Source organism: Bos grunniens, chromosome 12, assembly GCF_055505025.1.
Source record: "Bos grunniens cultivar Pamir isolate PY7600 chromosome 12, Bosgru_T2T1.0, whole genome shotgun sequence".
Classification (NCBI taxonomy): Eukaryota; Metazoa; Chordata; class Mammalia; order Artiodactyla; family Bovidae; genus Bos; species Bos grunniens.
In genome coordinates this window covers 85,852,893-85,873,491 of record NC_141176.1, presented here as the reverse complement: position 1 = coordinate 85,873,491, position 20,599 = coordinate 85,852,893, and the positions used below count along the sequence as shown (strand labels likewise).

The window sequence follows — 20,599 nt, the reverse complement described above, 5'->3', positions numbered from 1 at the left end:
ATCACTTCATGGAAAATAGATGGGGAAACAATGGAAACAGTGACAGACTTTATTTGGGGGGCTCCAAAATCACTGCAGATGGTGACTGCAGCCATGAACTTAAAAGATGCTTTCTCCTTGGAAGGAAAGTTATGACCAACCTAGACAGCATATTAAAAAGCAGAGACATTACTTTGCCAACAAAGGTCCATCTAGTCAAGGCTATTGTTTCTTCCAGTGGTCATGTATGGATGTGAGAGTTGGACTATAAAGAAAGCCGAACACTGAAGAATTGATGCTTTTGAACTGTGGTGTTGGAGAAGACTCTTGAGAGTCCTTTGGACTGCAAGGAAATCCAACCAGTCAATCCTAAAAGAAATCAGTCCTGAATATTCATTGGAAGGACTGATGTTGAAGCTGAAACTCCAATACTTTGGCCACCTGATGCGAAGAACTGACTCATTTGAAAAGACCCTGATGCTGGGAAAGATTGAAGGCAGGAGGAGAAGGGGATGACAGAGGATGAAATGGTTGGATGGCATCACACACTCAATGGACATGAGTTTGGGTGGACTCCGGGAGTTGGTGATGGACAAGGAGGCCTGGCATGCTGCAGTCCATGGGGTCGCAAAGAGTCAGACATGACTGAGTGACTGAACAGAACTGAACTGAAGGTAATGGATGTATCAGTTTTATCTTATGTCATTTTTTTAGCCTGAAGTATTTTTGGATATAACATTAAGTGCTTATAAATTTAGAATAACTTTTCCCACAGTGAATCAAATGGTTATATTGACTTTCTTCAACCTTAATAGTGTTTTTTGCCTTTAAGTCTATGTTGTCTGATATTTCTATAGCTACAGCATGTTTCATTTTTTGCAGTATATTATTTTCTGCACAGGTTTCTGTTTTGTTAGGTTTAATGTATATCTTGTAAAGAATATACAGTTGAATATTTTTCTATAATCTAGAAAGCTCTGTCTTACAGCTTGGGAATTTAGCCATGCATTGTGATTATGGACATATTTTACATTATGTTTGTGATAACATTTTGCATTTTTCTGATTGTGCATTTTTTAGTTTATTTTTCCTTTTCTGCCTTCCTTTGAGTTATTATTTTAATTCCACTTTTCTCCACCATTTATGATAATGCCCAATCTGTGTTAACACGAATACTTATCTAAAATGCAAAGATATTATCTTTATCCTCCTGTATCTCTGCCATTACCATGGAGTGTTCTCTACTTTCTTTCTTTGTACATGGTTATGTTATTGTTTTATGCAGTCTTATTTTCTTGCAGTCCCTCATATTTAACAATTTTTTGATTAATATTGTTCTTTCTGACCTATCTTCTATAGATTTCCTTTAGTGACTCTTCTGTGCTTTCCTGCAGGTGAATTTATTTCAGCGCTCTCTCTTGACTTTGGCTCATCTGGGTTTTTAATCCTACTTTGTTATTTTCTCTCACTACTTTGAAGGTATAACTATACTATATCATTGCTTCAACTGTTCTGTCAGGAAGGTCATGCTCATTCGAATCATTTCTTTGTGAGCAATTTGTCTTTTCTTTGTTACTTTTTTCAAATTTTTCACTGTCTTTGTTGTTTTGCAGTTTTACTGTGATGTACCTGGCATGAATGTCTCTCTAATTTCTACCTAGAATTTAGTGAATCTGAGGCTTAGTCACTGTAATCATGGATAAACTTTATCCATTAACGTTATAAGCATTGCCTGTAACTTTCTCTATTCTCTCTCTGGAAATGTTATGAAAATGTATTAGGTTTTGAAACTTCATAACTCAATGTCTCTCCCATATGTTGCTTTCCCTTTTTCCATATTCTCAACAATTTCTTCAATTCTCTCTTTAGCTCTTTGTAACCAACCTAATGAAGTATTGAGCTTTTCATTTCAAATGTTTTCTTTTTTATTTATTGAAATTTTATTTGTTTCTTTTGTAAATCTACTAAAATTTTCTCTCTTATCCCTAGATCACTTTTTATACTCTGTATTTTATTTATTTTTAAACTAAATTATTTGTGACTGTCTTTTACAATACCTTAATTCCTTGCTGATCATATCCTGTTGTTTATAGTTTCTATTGGTTTCAATCATGACTGCTCCTCTGATCGTGTATTGCATATATAATTTAGGATTGCAAGTATATCATTGGCTGACTTTGATCAGTAACAATCTTCACATCCCTGGATTGAGGATGTTTTCTTCTAGAGAGTCCCTCTTGCCTTCATTGAATGCCCCAGGGCATTGCCATATTATAAGTCATTTAAATTAATTCCTGGTTTAGATTTTTTATAAGTCATGCAATTATGATAATTAGCCAAAGAAGAAAGAAATTTTCATTAAAGTATTAATTTTCCACTTGGTGCCAGGATGAAGGCAGACATATTTCCCTATAATCTTCCTTTTCCAAAGGTCAGTTCTTCTTTTCCTGACCTCCCTCTCCCTAAGCATGTAGTATGTCTTTAAGGAGGGAAACTCAAGTTCTTATTTTCATCTTCTACAGGTCAAGGCTTTGTCTTCTGTCTGTGCAGCCAACCCCGAGGAGCTAAAGCATCAGGGCTCGTTTAAGTCTGTTTTCAGCTCTGTCATAAGTTTGGACCTCTGGGAATATCTTACATTGCACTAGTGTATTTACACACTTGCCTGCTCACATACTTAGGGAACTTCACTATGTACCTAAAATTATGTTTCTGTATTTTATCCAATATTTCTAGACATTTGGTATGGAAAGTGTATTCGGGACATAGTCAGGCCATATTGTTATAAACAGAACTCTGAAATATAATATTTGTCATAGGGTCAGTTCTCTACTTTCTAGTAACTTCTTTTACCCTTCTAGATCTTTTTGTTTTAAGATTTCTTTTGATGTGGACCATTTTTAAAGTCTTTATTGAGTTTGTTACAATATTACTTCTGCTTTATGTTTTGGTGTTTTGGCCATGAGGTATGTGGTTCCCCAGCCAGGAATCTAACCCATGTCCCCCTGTATCGGAAGGTGAAGTCTTAACCTCTGGACCATCAGAGAGGTCTCAAGATCTAGATGGGAAGATTTTTGGAGCTAAAATTAAAGGCTGTTTTCAGAGAAGCCCTGGTCTCTAGTCTTTAGTAAAACTTCTAAGAAATAGGAAGAGAATAGAAACTGGATGAATTAATAATTCCTTGCCTTTGGGAAGATATCATCCTAAGGCAACTAGAGTCTCCAAGTTGTGAATTGGTCAAAATGCAGGATTTAGAGCAACTTTTCAATCAGTTCAGTTCAGTTCAGTCATTCAGTCGTGTCCGACTCTGCAACCCCATGGACTGCAGCACGCCAGGCTTCGCTGTCCATCACCAACTCCCGGAGTGCCGGGAGCCGGCATATTGCATATTGAGTGCATATTGCATATTGAGTGCAGCACTTTTCAGGATCTGGAATAGCTCAACTGGAATTCTATCACTGCAGGTAGCCAGCGTGAGGAACTCCACCCATGACAAAGGTCATGAGGAAGGAGGCTTGGCATACGCAAAGGCGGGATCAAGCCTCAGGAGTCTCCCTGGAAATTCTTGAGCAATCTACCCCCCAAACCAGAGTCTGCCTACTTTCTGCTTTGTGCTTTCACCTACACCTCTGACTTTACGGGGGGCTGTCCCCCACTACCTCTCTGAAAAAAGTTAGCTTACAGCTCCAGTTAATAATTCCTGGGTGTGACAGTGTTTAACCTACAAACTCCTTTGGAAATCCTCTAGCCTGCCTGAATAGGTTTTTCCGGCCTCATGTGATTGTTCGGAGCCTCCCAACTGTGAGAGGCAGGAGATGTCCTAAACTGTCTAAACACAGATTCTTTTGAGTAGTTAAAAGATTGATTAGAAATTGTATTGGTGAAGGGATTTTCACTTGTTGGGCCAATGTTTGCTGCTAAGTTTCCATATCCCTTACCTGCTGTGTCCCTGGCAGTGTATTGATTAATATAATTGGTGTAAATAGTAGCTTTAATGTTTGTAACCTGGGACCCTTGAGTTAATTCTTTTTCTTGTTATAGCCCACCACACCTTTGCTCTGTAGGAATGCAACTTTATCTAATGCTTTTGGAGGGTGGCTCCTGACCAATCACCTTTAGAGAAAAATAAGTTTTCTGAAGAAAAGGTCTTAAAATGTTAACAGGCCTCCGGGCCAGAAGATGATGCAAATCACCTAACTTTTGCATATGCTAAGTTTGCAGGAAGAAAGCCTGGCTTGCTGCCTGACTCTACCCCTTCCCCCATTATCCTCTGTGCATAACTTAAGGTATAAAAACTACTTTGAAAAATAAAGTGTGGGCCTTGTTCACCGAAACTTGGTCTCACCATGTCGTTCTTTCTCTTACCTTCTGGCTGAATTATTCAGCCTCTTTTCTACGCTGAATTTCCTCACTGAGCTATCCTTATCTCAGCCTCTTTTCTCCACTGAATTTTCCTACTGAGCTATCCTCATTCTATTACTCTTTATATCCTTAATTAACGTTTAATTAAGCAATTGTTTCCTGATCTTCGCCGACGCCGTCTCTCCTTCGAATACCCTGGTTCAGCCGGGGCTGGTCCCCGGCAGGTGGCGCCCGAAACAGGGACTTTCGAAGGTAAGCTCCCCAAAGCAATCAGAGCCATCAGCCCTATTGCTCCCCGTTCTCGGAACAACTGGGTGACCAGCCCTCTTGTTCCCCCACGGAGCAGTTTGGGTCACCAGCCCTACTGCTCCTCCCTCGGAACAGTTTGGGCCATCAGCCTACTGTTCCTCCCCCGGGACAATCTGGGTCACCAGCCCTATTGTTCTTCCAGGGTTCGGGACGGCTAGGACCCCACTCAAGGGTGCCGCGGACCCCCCTGTAGGATAGACAGGGCGAGAGGAGTGGGAAGTGTTGAAAGTGTTAAAAGAGTTAGACTTAGAGAGAGAAAACGGTTTCTGAAGTTAAAAGGCCAAAGAAGAGCCTGATCTTTTAAAAGCTAAAAGCTTTATCTTCTATTATACTTAATTTTCTGACATGGGTAACACTGAAACTAAGAATGGCAACTCTTTACACAAGTAATCTTGAAACTGTTAAAGAGGCTACTGTTAATTTAGATACTTGGGTGAAGGTAAAAAACAACTAAAACTTATCCTATAAATATGATTAAAAATGTTCTGGACCCTCGTCATGAGGCTGTGGGATAGTCTATGGGAGAGGCTATAGCGGTGGATGGTAGTGGGTCTCCACCTTCTGCGCAGATCATATTTTCTGCCATTGACGAAGAAAAGGAGGGAGACTGTGCTCTACCTTCGGAGGAAGGAGAGGGCTTACAGGACGCTGCGGCCGGGCGCCCTGGCGAGCCCCCTCCCCCTCTACACAAACCTTTAAAAATTTATCCAACAATTTCTGATTTAAGGCGACTACTCCACCTCCGCTTGCACCTCCCAGGGCCTAAGAATTCCCCAGTTTACATCCAAAGTCTCCCAGAGCATTGCCTAAAGCTGAAAAAGATAAAAAAGATTTCTTTTAAACAAAGGAGCTTTAAAAAAAAAAAAAAAAAAAACACACAATATACAGAGCCTGCTCCTTGAAGAAAACCCCCTCAGGGGGGCCTCACCCAAGCAAAAAAAAATAAATAAATAAAAAGAGAAAAAAAAAAAAAAGTAAAAAAAAAAAAAAAAAGAAAAAATAGAGAAAGATCTAAAGATAGAGAAAAAGCTAAAGAGTGAAAAGGAGGAACAGAGAAGGAAGGAATCAGGGAATGCAGCAAGATTGAGAAAGGAAGAAAGGAAGTTAGAAAAAGAGATACAGAGAGAAAGAGAGGGAGGAGGGAAGAAAAAGAGAGAAAGAGGGTAAAGGGAAAGAAACGAAGGAAAGAGAAGGGTAGCGAAAAATGAAGGGGGAGAAAAAAGTGAGAAAAGCAGGAAGAGAGGAAGAGAGAGACTGTAAGAGACGCTGTGACCAGGTGCCCTGGCGAGCTCCCCCTCCCCCCCACCCCCCCTGCGCAAACCTTAAAAAAAAAAAAAAAAAAAAAAAAACAACTTAACGACCACTTTCTGAATTAAGGCCATTGCTGCCGCCTCCGTTTGCGCCTTCCAGGGCCCAAGAGTTCCCCACTTTGCCCCCAAAGCCTCTCAAAGTGTTGCCTAAGCCTGAGGAAGATAAGAAGGTTTTTGAACAGTGGAGATTTTAAAACAGACTGAGTGCACAATATGCAGTGCTCCTTGGAGAAAACCCCCTCAGGGGGGTCTCACCCAGGCTAAGAAAAAAGCGGACGGTAAAGGGATTTAGCAACAATATTAACCCCTGATATGCCGGTTGCTCCGATTCCAAGGGGAGTGGCTGGCCCCCCTTCTTGAGGGCATTATAGGACTTGTGCTAGGGTGTAGCTCGCTTTCTTTTCAAGAAATTTCGGTGGTATATGGTGTGGTAGATTCTGATTATATTGGAGAAATTATAGTTTTGATCTCGCCGCTTACCAAAACTGTGCAAATTAATAAAGGTCAAAGAATAACACAGTTTTTGCTTTTACCTTATCAGGCAGGAAAAAACTTGACTTCTCAAGCTAAGAGCCACAGAGTATTTAGATCTAGTGATCTAGCCTTTTGGGTGCAGGAAAGTACAGCTCCAAGGCCTTTAAAAGATCTTTTAATTCAAGAAAATAAACTGTCAGGGCTATTAGACACAGGAACAGACGTCTCTTAACATTGCTGGGAAAGACTGACCCAGCTCCTGGCCAACACATACTACTAAAAATGAGTTGAGATCAGAGAAACTGGTATGCGGGGTGGGAATGCTGTAGAGAAAAAGGTGAGGGAGAGTTTAAAACCTTGAAGAGTAGTGAGTTCCCCGTTGCTGGAAGTATTCAAGCAAATATTAGATGGTTGCTTGTCATCTAAAAAGCTATAGACCAGATTTAGGTTACAAAACGATAACTGGAGAAGCTTATAAACATGTTGTGCAACACCTCTTTACTTGCTTCTCATATTTAGGTCTGCCAAAACTTTTAAAAACTGGTAATGCCCCTTTGAGGCTGCGGAGAGATTGTTTACTAACTTTAAATGATTTCCAAAAATTATTAGGGGACATTAATTGGATATGCCCACATTTAAAACTGACTACTGCAGATTTAAAGCCTTTGTTTAATTGCTTAAAAAGTGACCCTAATTCCAGTTCTAAGTTGACTAGTGAGACAGAGTTGGCTCTTGTTAAAGTAGATGAGACTTTAAATGATCAGTTAATTAGGATTAATACTACCAAAAGATGAGATTAAATTATTCTTCCAACAAAACATACACCTACAGGGTGCTTGTGACAAAAAGGCCCATTGGTTCCATCTACCAGTGATCCCAAGAAAAATAGTTTTATCTTATCCTAGCTCAGTGGCACAATTAATTATATAAGGAGGAAAAAAGAAGTGTGGAACTTTTTAGAGAAAAAAAAAAAAAAGAGTAGCAAATATAGTAATTCCATTCAATAAGGATCAACTGCAAGTCTTCTACAAAATAGTGATGATTGGCAAGTTGCCCTGATAGATTTCAGGGGTCAAATTTTGTTTCATTTGCCCTCAAGCCCCCACAGTCGTTAAAAGTTCAAAAATGTTAGATTGGCAGTTTGAGGATACCTGTGGAACTTTCCAACCGTATGTAGTTCCTACGCTCCCCTTTACCCTATGGGGGAGGGACGTGCTGTCTCAAATAGGAGATACTCAGAGAAGGGTTTTCTCAATTTCTTAGTTATCAACAGGTGGTACAATTAACAATACTTTATATATTGTTATAAATACGTAATATAAATATATTTGCCTAACTACAGTTTGCCTAATTAGATATGGGTATAAATAAAATATAATAAAGGTATACCTAATTCTATTTATAGATCTATACTTACTTAATTTGTATATAAATCAATATATGTATTATATATATACTGTATAATTAAATGTATATTGCAGTAATATAATGTGTGTGGCTGATATTAATTGGTATGGATTGATGTGCTGTGATGATATATGTTCTGTATGCTGTATAATTATATATGTGTGACATGTATTATTACAGTACATTGGTTTGTGTTGGTTGGTATTGGCTGTGTGTGTGTTGTATTGCTGTAATATATATGAATTGATATATTAATTATAAGATTAATTCAAGTATATTGATTTATATATATTGTATGTCAATAAGTTTATACTTGTTGCCATATATAAATACATTTTACATTTAGGTATATCTGTATACCAAAATGAGATAAGGAGGTTATACATTTATTATTTAAATTTATAGAGACCTAAACTAAACATTAGACCTAAATTAACATATCTCTAAATTTATGTTGTTAAAATGTAAATTTTTAAAAATTTTAAAAATTAAATTGACAACTGCTTGATAATTCCTTTGCAATAAAACCCCCATAGGTGTAATTGGGGTAACCAGACAAAAAATTGGTTTTATAGTAAAACAGTCCCCTAGAGTGGGTCCATCTTCCCGCTCAAACTAAAACTGTAGTGGCTTCTTATCCAGGATTGACAGCTACTTTGATATTAAAGGAAAAAAGCGGAACATTGGATTATTTGGTAAAGAGCCATCAGAAATTGTAATTCCATATAATAAGGAACAACTTGGTGCTCTTCTAATGTTTGAAAATTGGCAGATTGCTATAGGAAACTATTTTGGTCAAAATTTTTGCATCATTTACCCTGCATGTTTTGCTGAATTTTATATCCAGACATCCAATTATTTTTCCTGTCAGATGTAAACAATCTCCTATTCCAAATGCTCAGATAGTTTTTACTGATGGGTCAGCAAACGGTAAAGCCTCCATAGTTACTAAAAATCACCAAAAGGTTTTAAAAACACAGGAAACTTCAGCTCAAAGCGCTGAAATAGCAGTCATAGAGGCTTTTGCTATGTTTGCAGATGAGGAATTTAACCTTTATTCTGATTCTCAGTATATTGTCAGGTTGTTTCCACACATTGAAACTGCGGTTTTGCCTGAAAATAAAACTACCATATTTCATTTGTTAACTAAATTACAGCAACAAATTTGGAAAACAAATAAAATATTTTTCATTGGACACATTTGGGCTCATTCCAGATTGCCCGGCCCTTAAAATGCCTTTAATGATTTGGCTAACTTGTTAACCAGAAATACAGTGGCTACTGTGATTGAGGAGGCCAGAGCCTCTCACTCACTTCATCATCAATACACTACTGCTTTAAGATATCAATTCCAAATTCCCAGAGAGACTGCTCGAGAGATAGTTCGTTCTTGCTTATATTGCCCCACTGTTTATAATAGTCTACCTATGGGAGTTAATACTCGCGGTCTCAAACCTAACGTACTCTGACAAATGGATGTAACTCATGTCTCTTCATTTGGAAAACTGTCCTTTGTTCTTTAACTGTAGACACCTTTTCTCATGTTATTATTGCAACTGCTCATACAGGGGAAGCAATTAAAGATGTAATACAACATCTCTTTACTTGTTTTTCATATTTGAGCCTGCTAAAAGCTCTGAAAACTGACAATGCTCCTGCGTCTAAGTCTTTTCAGGAATTTTGTATAAAGTTTCAAATTAAACATAATACTGTCATCCCTTATAATCCCCAGGGACAGGCCATTGTTGAAAGAGCGCATCAAACATTAAAAATCCAAATTCAAAAACTAAAAGAAGGGGAGTTTAAGTATAGTTCTCCCCATCAAATCTTGCAACATGCTCTTTTCGTAATAAATATTCTAAATACTGATCTGGCTGGAACTACTGCAATGCTTCGTCATTGGTGCCTGGAGCAATTAAATGCAAAACCATTAGTCAAATGGAAGGACCTCCTCTCAGGACAATGGAAGGGTCCTGACCCATTATTAACTAGCGGTAGAGGATGTGCTTGTATTTTTCCACAGGATGCAGATTCTCCAATTTAGATCCAGGACAGGTTGATTCGCCATGTTGCAGACCCCCAGACATCCAGTTCCCCCATTGCTTCGATCACAAAAGAGGAGCCCGCCTGAAGGGGAGGCAAGATAAACATCGAGATCCCGGCGGGACCGACAGGGCTGCTGCAGCGCGAACTCCAACCAGAAAATAATTCTACTTACTCTGTTTTGGCTTGTCTACCCTCTCCTTATGTTTTTCTCTTTACCAATGATTCTGGAAAACTTAATGTACATGTGACTTTCACTGGTGGACCCAATGTAGTGACTTGTGAACAATGCGTGCTCTCATCTTGTTTAAACCCTCAATATAATGTTTGCTCCTTTATAGTGTTACAATGTCCACCTTATCTTATGATGTAACCACTTATTGATATGTTAACTATAGTCTTGCTATGTTACAACAACTACAAGATTTAATGTGATCACGACGATTTGTGGGCTTTACTTATTTTAGGAATATCAACTTTAATAGCAGCAATTACTTCTGTTACTGTGGCAGCAATATCATTGACTCAACAAGTGCATACTGCCCAATATGTTGATACCATGTCTAAAAATGTTTCTTTAACTCTAGCAACACAGAAAGTTATAGATAGAAAATTGGAGATGAGAGTAGAGGCCTTAGAAGAGGCAATAATGCATATTGGGACTGAGTTACAGGCTTTAAAAGTGAAAATGGCTCTGTCTTGCCACTCTGATTACCGGTGGATATGCGTGACATCTTTAAAGGTAAACGAGACAGATTATGAAGGGGAAAAAATCAAAAATCGTATCTCAGGTGTTTGGAACAGCTCTGACATTGGCCTGGACTTAGGGAAAGTTCATAATCAAATACAGGCCCTGGAACACTGTCGACTGGATTTTACCACCGCTGGAGCAGCTAATGACTTTTTTCTCACCTTCTCTAACTTTATTTCTGGAAAAAACATTCTGTCTAATATCTTTAGTTCTAGTTTTGCTTCTCATAATCATTCTTCCTTGTATTGTCAGGATTCTTCGGCAGAACATTCAAAAGCTCGCGACTGAGCTGCATCTGGCTGTTTTAAGAAATAAAAAAGGGGGAGATGCCGGGAGCCGGCATATTGCATATTGAGTGCATATTGCATATTGAGTGCAGCACTTTTCAGGATCTGGAATAGCTCAACTGGAATTCTATCACTGCAGGTAGCCAGCGTGAGGAACTCCACCCATGACAAAGGTCATGAGGAAGGAGGCTTGGCATACGCAAAGGCGGGATCAAGCCTCAGGAGTCTCCCTGGAAATTCTTGAGCAATCTACCCCCCAAACCAGAGTCTGCCTACTTTCTGCTTTGTGCTTTCACCTACACCTCTGACTTTACGGGGGGCTGTCCCCCACTACCTCTCTGAAAAAAGTTAGCTTACAGCTCCAGTTAATAATTCCTGGGTGTGACAGTGTTTAACCTACAAACTCCTTTGGAAATCCTCTAGCCTGCCTGAATAGGTTTTTCCGGCCTCATGTGATTGTTCGGAGCCTCCCAACTGTGAGAGGCAGGAGATGTCCTAAACTGTCTAAACACAGATTCTTTTGAGTAGTTAAAAGATTGATTAGAAATTGTATTGGTGAAGGGATTTTCACTTGTTGGGCCAATGTTTGCTGCTAAGTTTCCATATCCCTTACCTGCTGTGTCCCTGGCAGTGTATTGATTAATATAATTGGTGTAAATAGTAGCTTTAATGTTTGTAACCTGGGACCCTTGAGTTAATTCTTTTTCTTGTTATAGCCCACCACACCTTTGCTCTGTAGGAATGCAACTTTATCTAATGCTTTTGGAGGGTGGCTCCTGACCAATCACCTTTAGAGAAAAATAAGTTTTCTGAAGAAAAGGTCTTAAAATGTTAACAGGCCTCCGGGCCAGAAGATGATGCAAATCACCTAACTTTTGCATATGCTAAGTTTGCAGGAAGAAAGCCTGGCTTGCTGCCTGACTCTACCCCTTCCCCCATTATCCTCTGTGCATAACTTAAGGTATAAAAACTACTTTGAAAAATAAAGTGTGGGCCTTGTTCACCGAAACTTGGTCTCACCATGTCGTTCTTTCTCTTACCTTCTGGCTGAATTATTCAGCCTCTTTTCTACGCTGAATTTCCTCACTGAGCTATCCTTATCTCAGCCTCTTTTCTCCACTGAATTTTCCTACTGAGCTATCCTCATTCTATTACTCTTTATATCCTTAATTAACGTTTAATTAAGCAATTGTTTCCTGATCTTCGCCGACGCCGTCTCTCCTTCGAATACCCTGGTTCAGCCGGGGCTGGTCCCCGGCACCGGAGCTTACTCAAACTCATGTCCATCGAGTCGGTGATGCCATCCAACCGTCATATCCTCTGTCATCCCCTCCTCCTCCTTAGCAAGAGGAGTAAACATTGAGACAGACTGCAGCAACTTTTATGAACTCTTAATTCAATTTCTCTCTTTCACCTCTTTTTTGTTCTTACTGGTTTTCTTGTTGTTGTTTTAAGTACCACTCTTTCTACACCTAAATGAACTTGCTCCACCACCAGCATTTTATCTTATTCAGTGGCTTAACTAGTATCCAGAGATGAGATTCCCTTTAACCATATTGAAAAGTTTGGTCTGTGTGACACCTCCCTTCACACCTGCACCTTCCTTCTACTGACTGACTGAGTTCTCATCTCCATAATCTTACGAGGTGTGTTGACTAGCACTGAGCAGCTTTTTTCCAGGGTAAAAGCAGGACAAAATGGTTCATTTTCAAAAATCCTAAATCGTAAGAAGAATGACACGTTGGGCTCTCCTTATAATGTTATCTATCATGCTGCCTCCAGGAAGAGAGAGGAAGCTAAAATATATTTTAGACTTATTACCCCCCACACAATGTTTCAGACTTATTACACCCAATACAATGTAATACTACCATAAAGTCTATGATTGGGTTCATTGATGGGTTTTTTAATTCATATGTGCCTTTCTAATGATATATTCTGAGAGGAAATTCCATTCCATTCATTTGTCAGTAGCTTCTGTTAGAGTTTCATCATACAGCAGCAAATTCTGTATTTCAGTTCTCCACAAAAATTAGCTCTGCTGTGAGGTAGATGGACCTAAGAAGTGTAAAAGGTTGTAGAACTGAGCCCATGTACTGAAACGTACCATGCACCTTAGCAAGAGGAGTAAAAGCATTGGACAAACCACAACCCACCTGCCAGGACATGGAAGCAAATCCATCAAGGGACGCCCCCCACTTGAACCAGACAGCTCAGAAGAAGCTCCCAAAGGCTGGCAAAGATAAGGGTAGGTGATCCACTTCTACTAAAGTAAGAGAGGAAGAGAAAGAAGGGGAAAGAATTCTGAATACAGACAGAACTTTGTACTAAAAATCCTGGTTTTTCAAAGATAAACATTTGAAAACTTTTCACAGGATCATTGAGAAATATACTCCTTATTTTCAGAGCTCCTAAAGCCAGAAGTGGAGATTTTTAAGAGTATACACTAAGAAACGTAGCCGCTCTAAAGATGGATATCCGTTGGCTTTGCTCTTAAGTATGTCCTCTAGGAGGGTGGCATTGACCTTCGTATGGTACACCCAGCATCTATCAGACAGTGTTTTCTAGACCAAAGCAGAACATTTCTGACGTAATAGTTGTGTCTACAAGCTCTCTGATCCAAGTGACCTAACATGAGTCGGGGGTAACTTCTAAGATAATCAAAGACTGATTTGTAAGAACAAGTACAACAAAGAGCAAAGAAAATGAGGAATTTTTGAACTTCTCTGGGGACCTCATTTGGGCTGAGAAACTTTTGAACTTCCTCCGATGCCTCAAGCATGAATTTTCTTCTCTTCTTTCCCAGTAGCAGATTGAGACTAGTTTATAATCAGTTTTAAATTGCAAACAGATAGGGAAATTTCCCAACACCTCATTTGACTTGTTGAGCATTTAGCCAACAAATCTTTAACAAGATTAGGAAGGTGCCATGTAAAACAAAATTTGAAAGTGTCCATACAAGAGCTGTTGAAATTTAAATGTATTATAAGTTTTTCCAACCCCAAAGGAGAACCTAAGCCAGGCTGGTAGATTCTATAATGAGTACATTTTGGAGGAAATTGTTATTTGACAGATAAAATGAATTTGGTAGTGGAGGTCTAAAAACCAGATCTTCAAATAAAGATCATAATCATCTTTATATGTAGCAACTGCTTTGTGGGTGGGGGTCTAATTAGAGTCTGCTTTCATGTTGATTTGAATATTTTAAGCAGAAAAGAAATAATTTTAAAATATTATTCATTTCTTCAGGTAACTTTATTAACTCCACACACATAGAGACCCAGGGTTTACTCCATTTTATCTTTGGAAAGGTCAGCCATCTTCTACCCCAAGATCATAGAGTGTCAGTTCATTTGCTAAATCAATCAAAATTTACTTTTGAGCGTTACTTGGTATTTGTCCCACACTAAAACTGATCCACCCTCAAAATCAAAAATTTAATATCTCAGTAGCTTCAGTTCTTATCTGTACCAGTCTTCCATGAAACCAACTCATGGTCATGAAAACCTCTAATCCACTGACCCCTCCACTTCCATTAGCTTCTCCTTTTTCTTCCTCAGGTTGGAATTCACAGGTTTCCATTACAGTCAACCTTTCACAGGCACATTCTTTCTCAAGAGTTGTCTATCAGTCACTTGGGGGAGGAAAAAAAAGCAAACATTGATCCAATGGCCATTTGATTTCACCATGTCCAGAATTATACAACTGAGAATTGTCCAATAAAACCACACAAAAGGTGACTCAACAGTAGCCAAAAGTCCAAAATCATTTCTCAGTAGCCTCCATGAAATTACTTCTTCTCTCTCTCTCCCTCTCTCTCCCTCCCTTTCTTTCCATCTCTCTTATCTCTTTCATGCATCCTTGGCATTTAGAAAAGTATGCATGTTTTGTTCTAAGGGTTTCACTTAGAACTGTGTTTCAATACTTATTTACCTGTGATGAAACTTATTCCACTTCTTGGGAAAATCAAACCATGTCCTTTCCTTACTCCTCAAATTTTATGCCTCCCTGTTTCCGCTGCACACATTACCTAGTACTTCACTGAGACAATACTCAGGCAGTATCTTTCTTTCTGTTTCTTTCATTCATACCTTGTTTCTCTCCTCTTGTGCAAATAAAGTACCCCCTCCATCGACTCCCTGGCAATAAAGAATCTACCCATCTCAGTCTTCCAAGGACTTTCTTGGAGTGACCCCAATCTGGTCTCCCCTGAATTCTCATCCTCATGATATATCTTTTTCTTTACACAAGCAAGAGCCAGATTGTTGTTTTTAGTCATTAAGTCGTACGTTTTCAGCCGCATGGACTCCATAGCCCGCCCACCAGGCTCCATGGGATTTTCCAGGCAAGAACACTGGCATGGGTTGCCATTTCCTTCTCCAGGGGATCTTCCCGACCCAGGGATCAAACCCACATTTCCTGCATTGGCAGACGAATTCCTTACCACTGAGCCCCCAGGGTACCATTCCATAAAATAAAAAGGAAGAAGCCCTCTTGATTATCCATTCTTCCCTAGGTTCCCCCACACTTCTACTTTGCCCTTTTCCAACCATTTTCCATATTCCAGGTAAGATGATGTATTGGAGGTCGGCCATGTTGGTAGCTTTCATCCCCGTCTCCCGGTGAGTCTTGGATCATTTTTTTTCTCAGCACAGCTCTCCATGCAGCCTGGCTTCCCTTGCTCTACCATCTTCCTGGCATGCTTGCCTATGGCTGCTCACATGGCTGTATCCTTTTCATCCTCAAATACCAGCTTAAAGACTATTCTCTCAGGCAGGATTTTCCCAGTAATCTTCTGTTAGCAGTGACACAGGCACACCCCACTGCTTTATTTCCATCACAGCGCACGGTTCCTGATTCTTTAATCAATTTGCAGTGGGTTGCATTTACATGTGCTTATCTGTTATTTTTCTTCCCCCGGCTGACAAGACGTCTGTCTTTTTGTTCTCTGGGATATCCCTGATATTTAGCTCAGGGCCTTAATAAATGTTTATTCAGTGAATGAATGACGAATGCCAGCTGTGGAGCTCAGGCAAATATGTACTTGAGCCAAAGGTAGATTTTAAATACGCTTGTCTGTGGCTCTTACTACTTTGCTCACAGAGTGTATGTTCAGCAAGTAGAATGGACCTTGTCTACAGTATGTACCCAACAAATATTTGTTGAATCGATGAATGACTGTGGTAATATGCATCAGAAACAAATATCAGATTCTTTGCAGTTTTTATTGGCCTTTTATTAGCCTTAGGCCATTGGAATCATTTATAGATGATGCTGTGTGTACCTAAGACCAGACCCTGGTTACTGACCCATGAACTTCATGTTCTTTTTAACTCCCTGCTGAGGGTCTGAAATGGTAAGACCTGCAGAGAAGTTAAAATTTCCAACTAAAAAAAAAAATTGACTCTTTTTTTTCCTTAATCTGATACTACTTTTGACTATATATAAACTGCCCCAGTACAGGAAAATACAATAGTCATATCAGATTGCATACTTATCTCATACATATTTATTATGCTTTTATTATTCATAATCCTTCTACCTAATAGCTTCGCAGGTGGCACACGTGGTGAAGAACCCGCCTGCCAGAGCAGGTGAGACCTAAGAGACACGGGTTCCATCCCTGGGTCAGGAAGATCCCCTGGAGGAGGGCATGGCAACCCGCTCCAGTGTTCTGTCCTGGAGAATCCCATGGACAGAGGAGCCTGGTGAGCTACAGTCCAAGGGGTCGCACAGAGTCAGACACAACTGAAGTGACTTAGCACATGCACATGCTACTTAATTACAAATAAAATCATTAAACATCAAATAATCTTATAATAAAATTACTAATTGGTATTCCTGACTTCAGGCAGATGGTAAATAATGATCCTACTTAATAAGATAACATTTTGTTGCTTTAGTGTTAATTTCTCCACCATGTACAAAGTAGCATTCAGATGAATTCATTAATAATAGGGCATCGAGAGGCATCAGCTATCCTGTGCCCTGACCTTCAAGTAGTTTCAGGCTAAAATTATTGTATCCAAACCGCATAGACTATAATCTTTGAACTTCTGCCATCTATTTATCTATTCAATAAAGCAAGTTTGAAAAGATCACTTAAGCAAGATCCTGGCTTCGTTAGATTAGTTATCAGATCATCTCAAATACACACGGGATGACTTTCTAACTAGGCTGTGTCTCTGGTGGGTTCTTCAGCTTCCGTAAGACACAGAATACCCTCTCGCCTCATTTCCTGCCAAGGCAGCATGGAAATATACACATGTCCCTATCAGCCTTCAGAATTTAGTCGAGAAAAGTAATCAGTCAAGACAATTTTCTCAAAAGATATCTGGCCCATCCATTCTTCTAGGTATTTCACAATGAAAATGGCGATGGGTCAACGATGGATCAGCAGAGACCCGTAAGAGCAGAACTGCTTAGCTGCTCTAACCTCATCATATGTATAGAGGTCCACGCAAAGAGGAGCTCAGCGAAACAAAGCAACACGTCAGCAAGAACGTGTTCTCAAGAACGTATGAATCACATCACAATGTTCTTCAGTTTAAAAAATCGGAGATAATTTCTATTGTTTTAAAGAACTTCAGCGATTTTTTCAAATTTTGATTTTTCTCTGTCTTTTGTCTCATTTTCAACTTAAGTTTCTGTCTGTCACATATAAATGACTATGAATATTTTTGAAAATAAAAATATGTACATACAGATATACATATTAAATATATATATACACATCGCATATGTATGAAATACATAATACACAGTGCATAACATATAATATAAATATATGACTAATTCTTCTAGCAACTGTCTCAAATCGAGTCACTAGCCTTTTTGAGGAGAGTGTTTTTAACCAAAGAAATAAGTCTACGATAACACAGTTTTACCCCAAGGGAAGGCATGAGGAAGGTATTAGTGAGTAGGTAGAAAAATAGCCAAGTGACACTCAAATTACAAGTTAGCTGTTACCTATGCCGTCTGATCACTGGACCATTGTGATGTACACACAATTTTCAAAATCAATTTCTTTCTAGATTTAAGGCAGAAAATTGGAGCCTAGTCTTATCACTTTGATCCTGTTATTGATTTATCTTGGGCCATCATTAAGCTATTTGGTAACTTTCTTTTCCCATATTGTTTCTTCTTTTATCTCTACTTCATAGTCAGGAATAGCATACCCAGGAGATCTCCTGGACTTTAAAAATTAATCTATTCATAATTTGTTAAGGAACACTCACTCTGTAGGCAGCACAACTCTAGACTTTGGGGATTATTAATGAGTCCCAGCCACAGTCTTTTTCTGTGTGTCCAGCCAATAGTATAATAGATTCATATCCACTGCTGTGTGGGTGACACAAAAATGCAAAAGAGATAAGAAACAAAGGCTGTTTTTCTTACGGGAGGGGATGTCTGAGTTGACATTTCAAGGAGAAAATCTGGACCCTGAAAAGTAGAGTGATTTTGGTATGGTAGCTTTAAAAAAATGATATAGAATTTCTGAAGATAGGATAAGTAAAAATGTAAATATAAGCATGCTTTGCAGAAAATCCATAGATTTTGAGAACTTTGAGAAGCAGTATAGCATAAAAATAATAATCACAATAGTCATAGTTATTATTGTGATTATTAATAAGAATAATATTTACTAAGCAGATAAAGTTTATATGCATTGGCTAATTAAATCCTCACAACCCTATGCTTTAGGTATTATCAGTATTCCCATTTGACATATGAGGAAATTGAAGTTCAGAGATGTTAACTCTTTATCCCAAAGTCACACAACCAGACCAAACATGATGGCCCCAGAGTTCACCCAACCAGGCATACCCTTCATATCTGCTGTGTATTTCCTGTGTGCCCTTAGGTGAGTTATTTCACTCGTCTGGGGTCCAGCGGTTTCATCTGTAAAGTGGGATTATATGGAACTACCTTTCCAGAGTCATTAAACTCTTAGTAAGTAGTTGCTACATGTTACTCATTTTCACTGTTACTGTTTTCATCCCAGTTGTTCTTGCTGCTGTAGCATAATGTTCTTTTAGTTAGAAAGGTAAGTGGAGGCTGGAAATAGAGATCTATCACATTGTAGGTCCTTGAATGTCTGGTATTATCCACACAAATATGAATATTGCTGTCTGTAAGTTACCCCAGGACAAGAGTACCGCTTGATGCTTCTGAGTGTCATGAAGTCTGGTGGAGAATTGAAGAGCAGATTTATACTAGATACTGAATGCACCAATGAGTTCGCTCACTCATACTCCTCGCTTCTTGAGATTCGGATCGGCAAGTCCACGGCTTGTCATGGAGCTGTGTGAGATAACTGAATGGTTCATGAGGCTCTCCCACTGAAGCCACGTGGAACCAGAGAGCCACTGTGGTGACAGAAGGAAATGGGGAGGAAGAAGAGATGGCAAGCCTGCCCTTCACCACCTGGAGCATCAGCTGTGGGGAAACTGCCCAAGTCCACAATGCTTGCCGGAAAGTTCAGACGAATATCAGGGCTGAGTGGTTTTGCCCTTCCTTCCTGCAGGACCCTCACCTGTGAGACATCTTTGCTAAGAGGATTAACCCCAGCAGGAGGGCCATTCTGAAGAGATTCAGAATTGCCAGCCTCATCCCCTGAGGATCTGAGAATCCACCACCATCTATGTGTTTATACTGCCTTCCTGCATCTCTATCAGTGGTTCTTAAAATATTCTCCCACTTTTATAAACCCTAAACTGGACTAAGATTTTCTGTTTTTAAGTGGAAACTTTAAAAGAATAAAATGTAAACACTAAAAGCTCATAGGTAACACTCTTCTAGGTACAATTATGGAACAGTAAAAGCAAACCCTAGACAAAGAGTTTCAGATCACAAAATTATACTTTTTTTTTTTTTTTTTGCCAAATACAGTACAAAACAAATAAGTCTAGTGAGTTTTTCATAGACTATATTATTTTCAAGAAATTCATCTTTGATCCCTGAGCCTACAGCCCTCTCAAAGACTTTCCAGAAACCCTGAAATGGAAGCAAAATGAGGAAGCCAGCACAATGCCATGAGCCAGGATACAGAAATGCTATTTCAATCGCAACTGTTTTCTAACAGCTTCCTTAACCTCATGATCTTCGCCATTGTGGTGTGTTCAGTATCTCTGCACACTTGGAAGTACGAGGCACTAATTTCCATGTCCCTATTTTTACAGGAACTGAGGAGCAAGGATGACTAGTGAGGTGGGGACTTAAAAGACATTCAAAAAGATGATGGCTTTTAAGGTAGCGTAATGTCGGGCAGAGAAGTTATGCTCACACAAGACATTAAGGCTTTAAAGAATTGCAGGAGTCCATTAGAAAGAAATTGCTCACTGAATTTTAGCCCTTTCTCCTTAAAAACACACTCCTATTACTTTTCATAATTTGAGACAGACTTTTTAAATGCGTGTGATGCTTTTAGGAAGTGGGATCTGTTCTTTTAGGTCACTCTATTAGCTAACTTAGGAATCTTTTTGTAAGAAGCCCTGCTTTATGTGATCGCCAACATTTGATTTTTGGCTTGTAGGAAAGCTCACATCAACTTTTATGGCAAATGCATTTCATTTAGTCAAACAGTCACTATGTCAGAACTCTTTCTGCACGTGTGTGTGTAAGTTAGGGTCTGGATTGTAATGGTTATCGAAATGGGGCATAGATTTTTACACCCTAAT

At 39.1% G+C, this 20,599-nt stretch overlaps 1 long non-coding RNA gene across 1 annotated transcript; it reads left to right on the top strand.

Annotated features, from left to right (window-relative positions):
* The first annotated feature begins 3,339 nt into the window (after positions 1 to 3,339).
* Positions 3,340 to 11,928, top strand: LOC147362034 (uncharacterized). The gene is made up of 2 exons (XR_015137709.1): positions 3,340 to 4,590; positions 9,862 to 11,928. It is a non-coding gene; the product is annotated as an uncharacterized LOC147362034 (long non-coding RNA).
* The last annotated feature ends 8,671 nt before the right edge of the window (positions 11,929 to 20,599 follow it).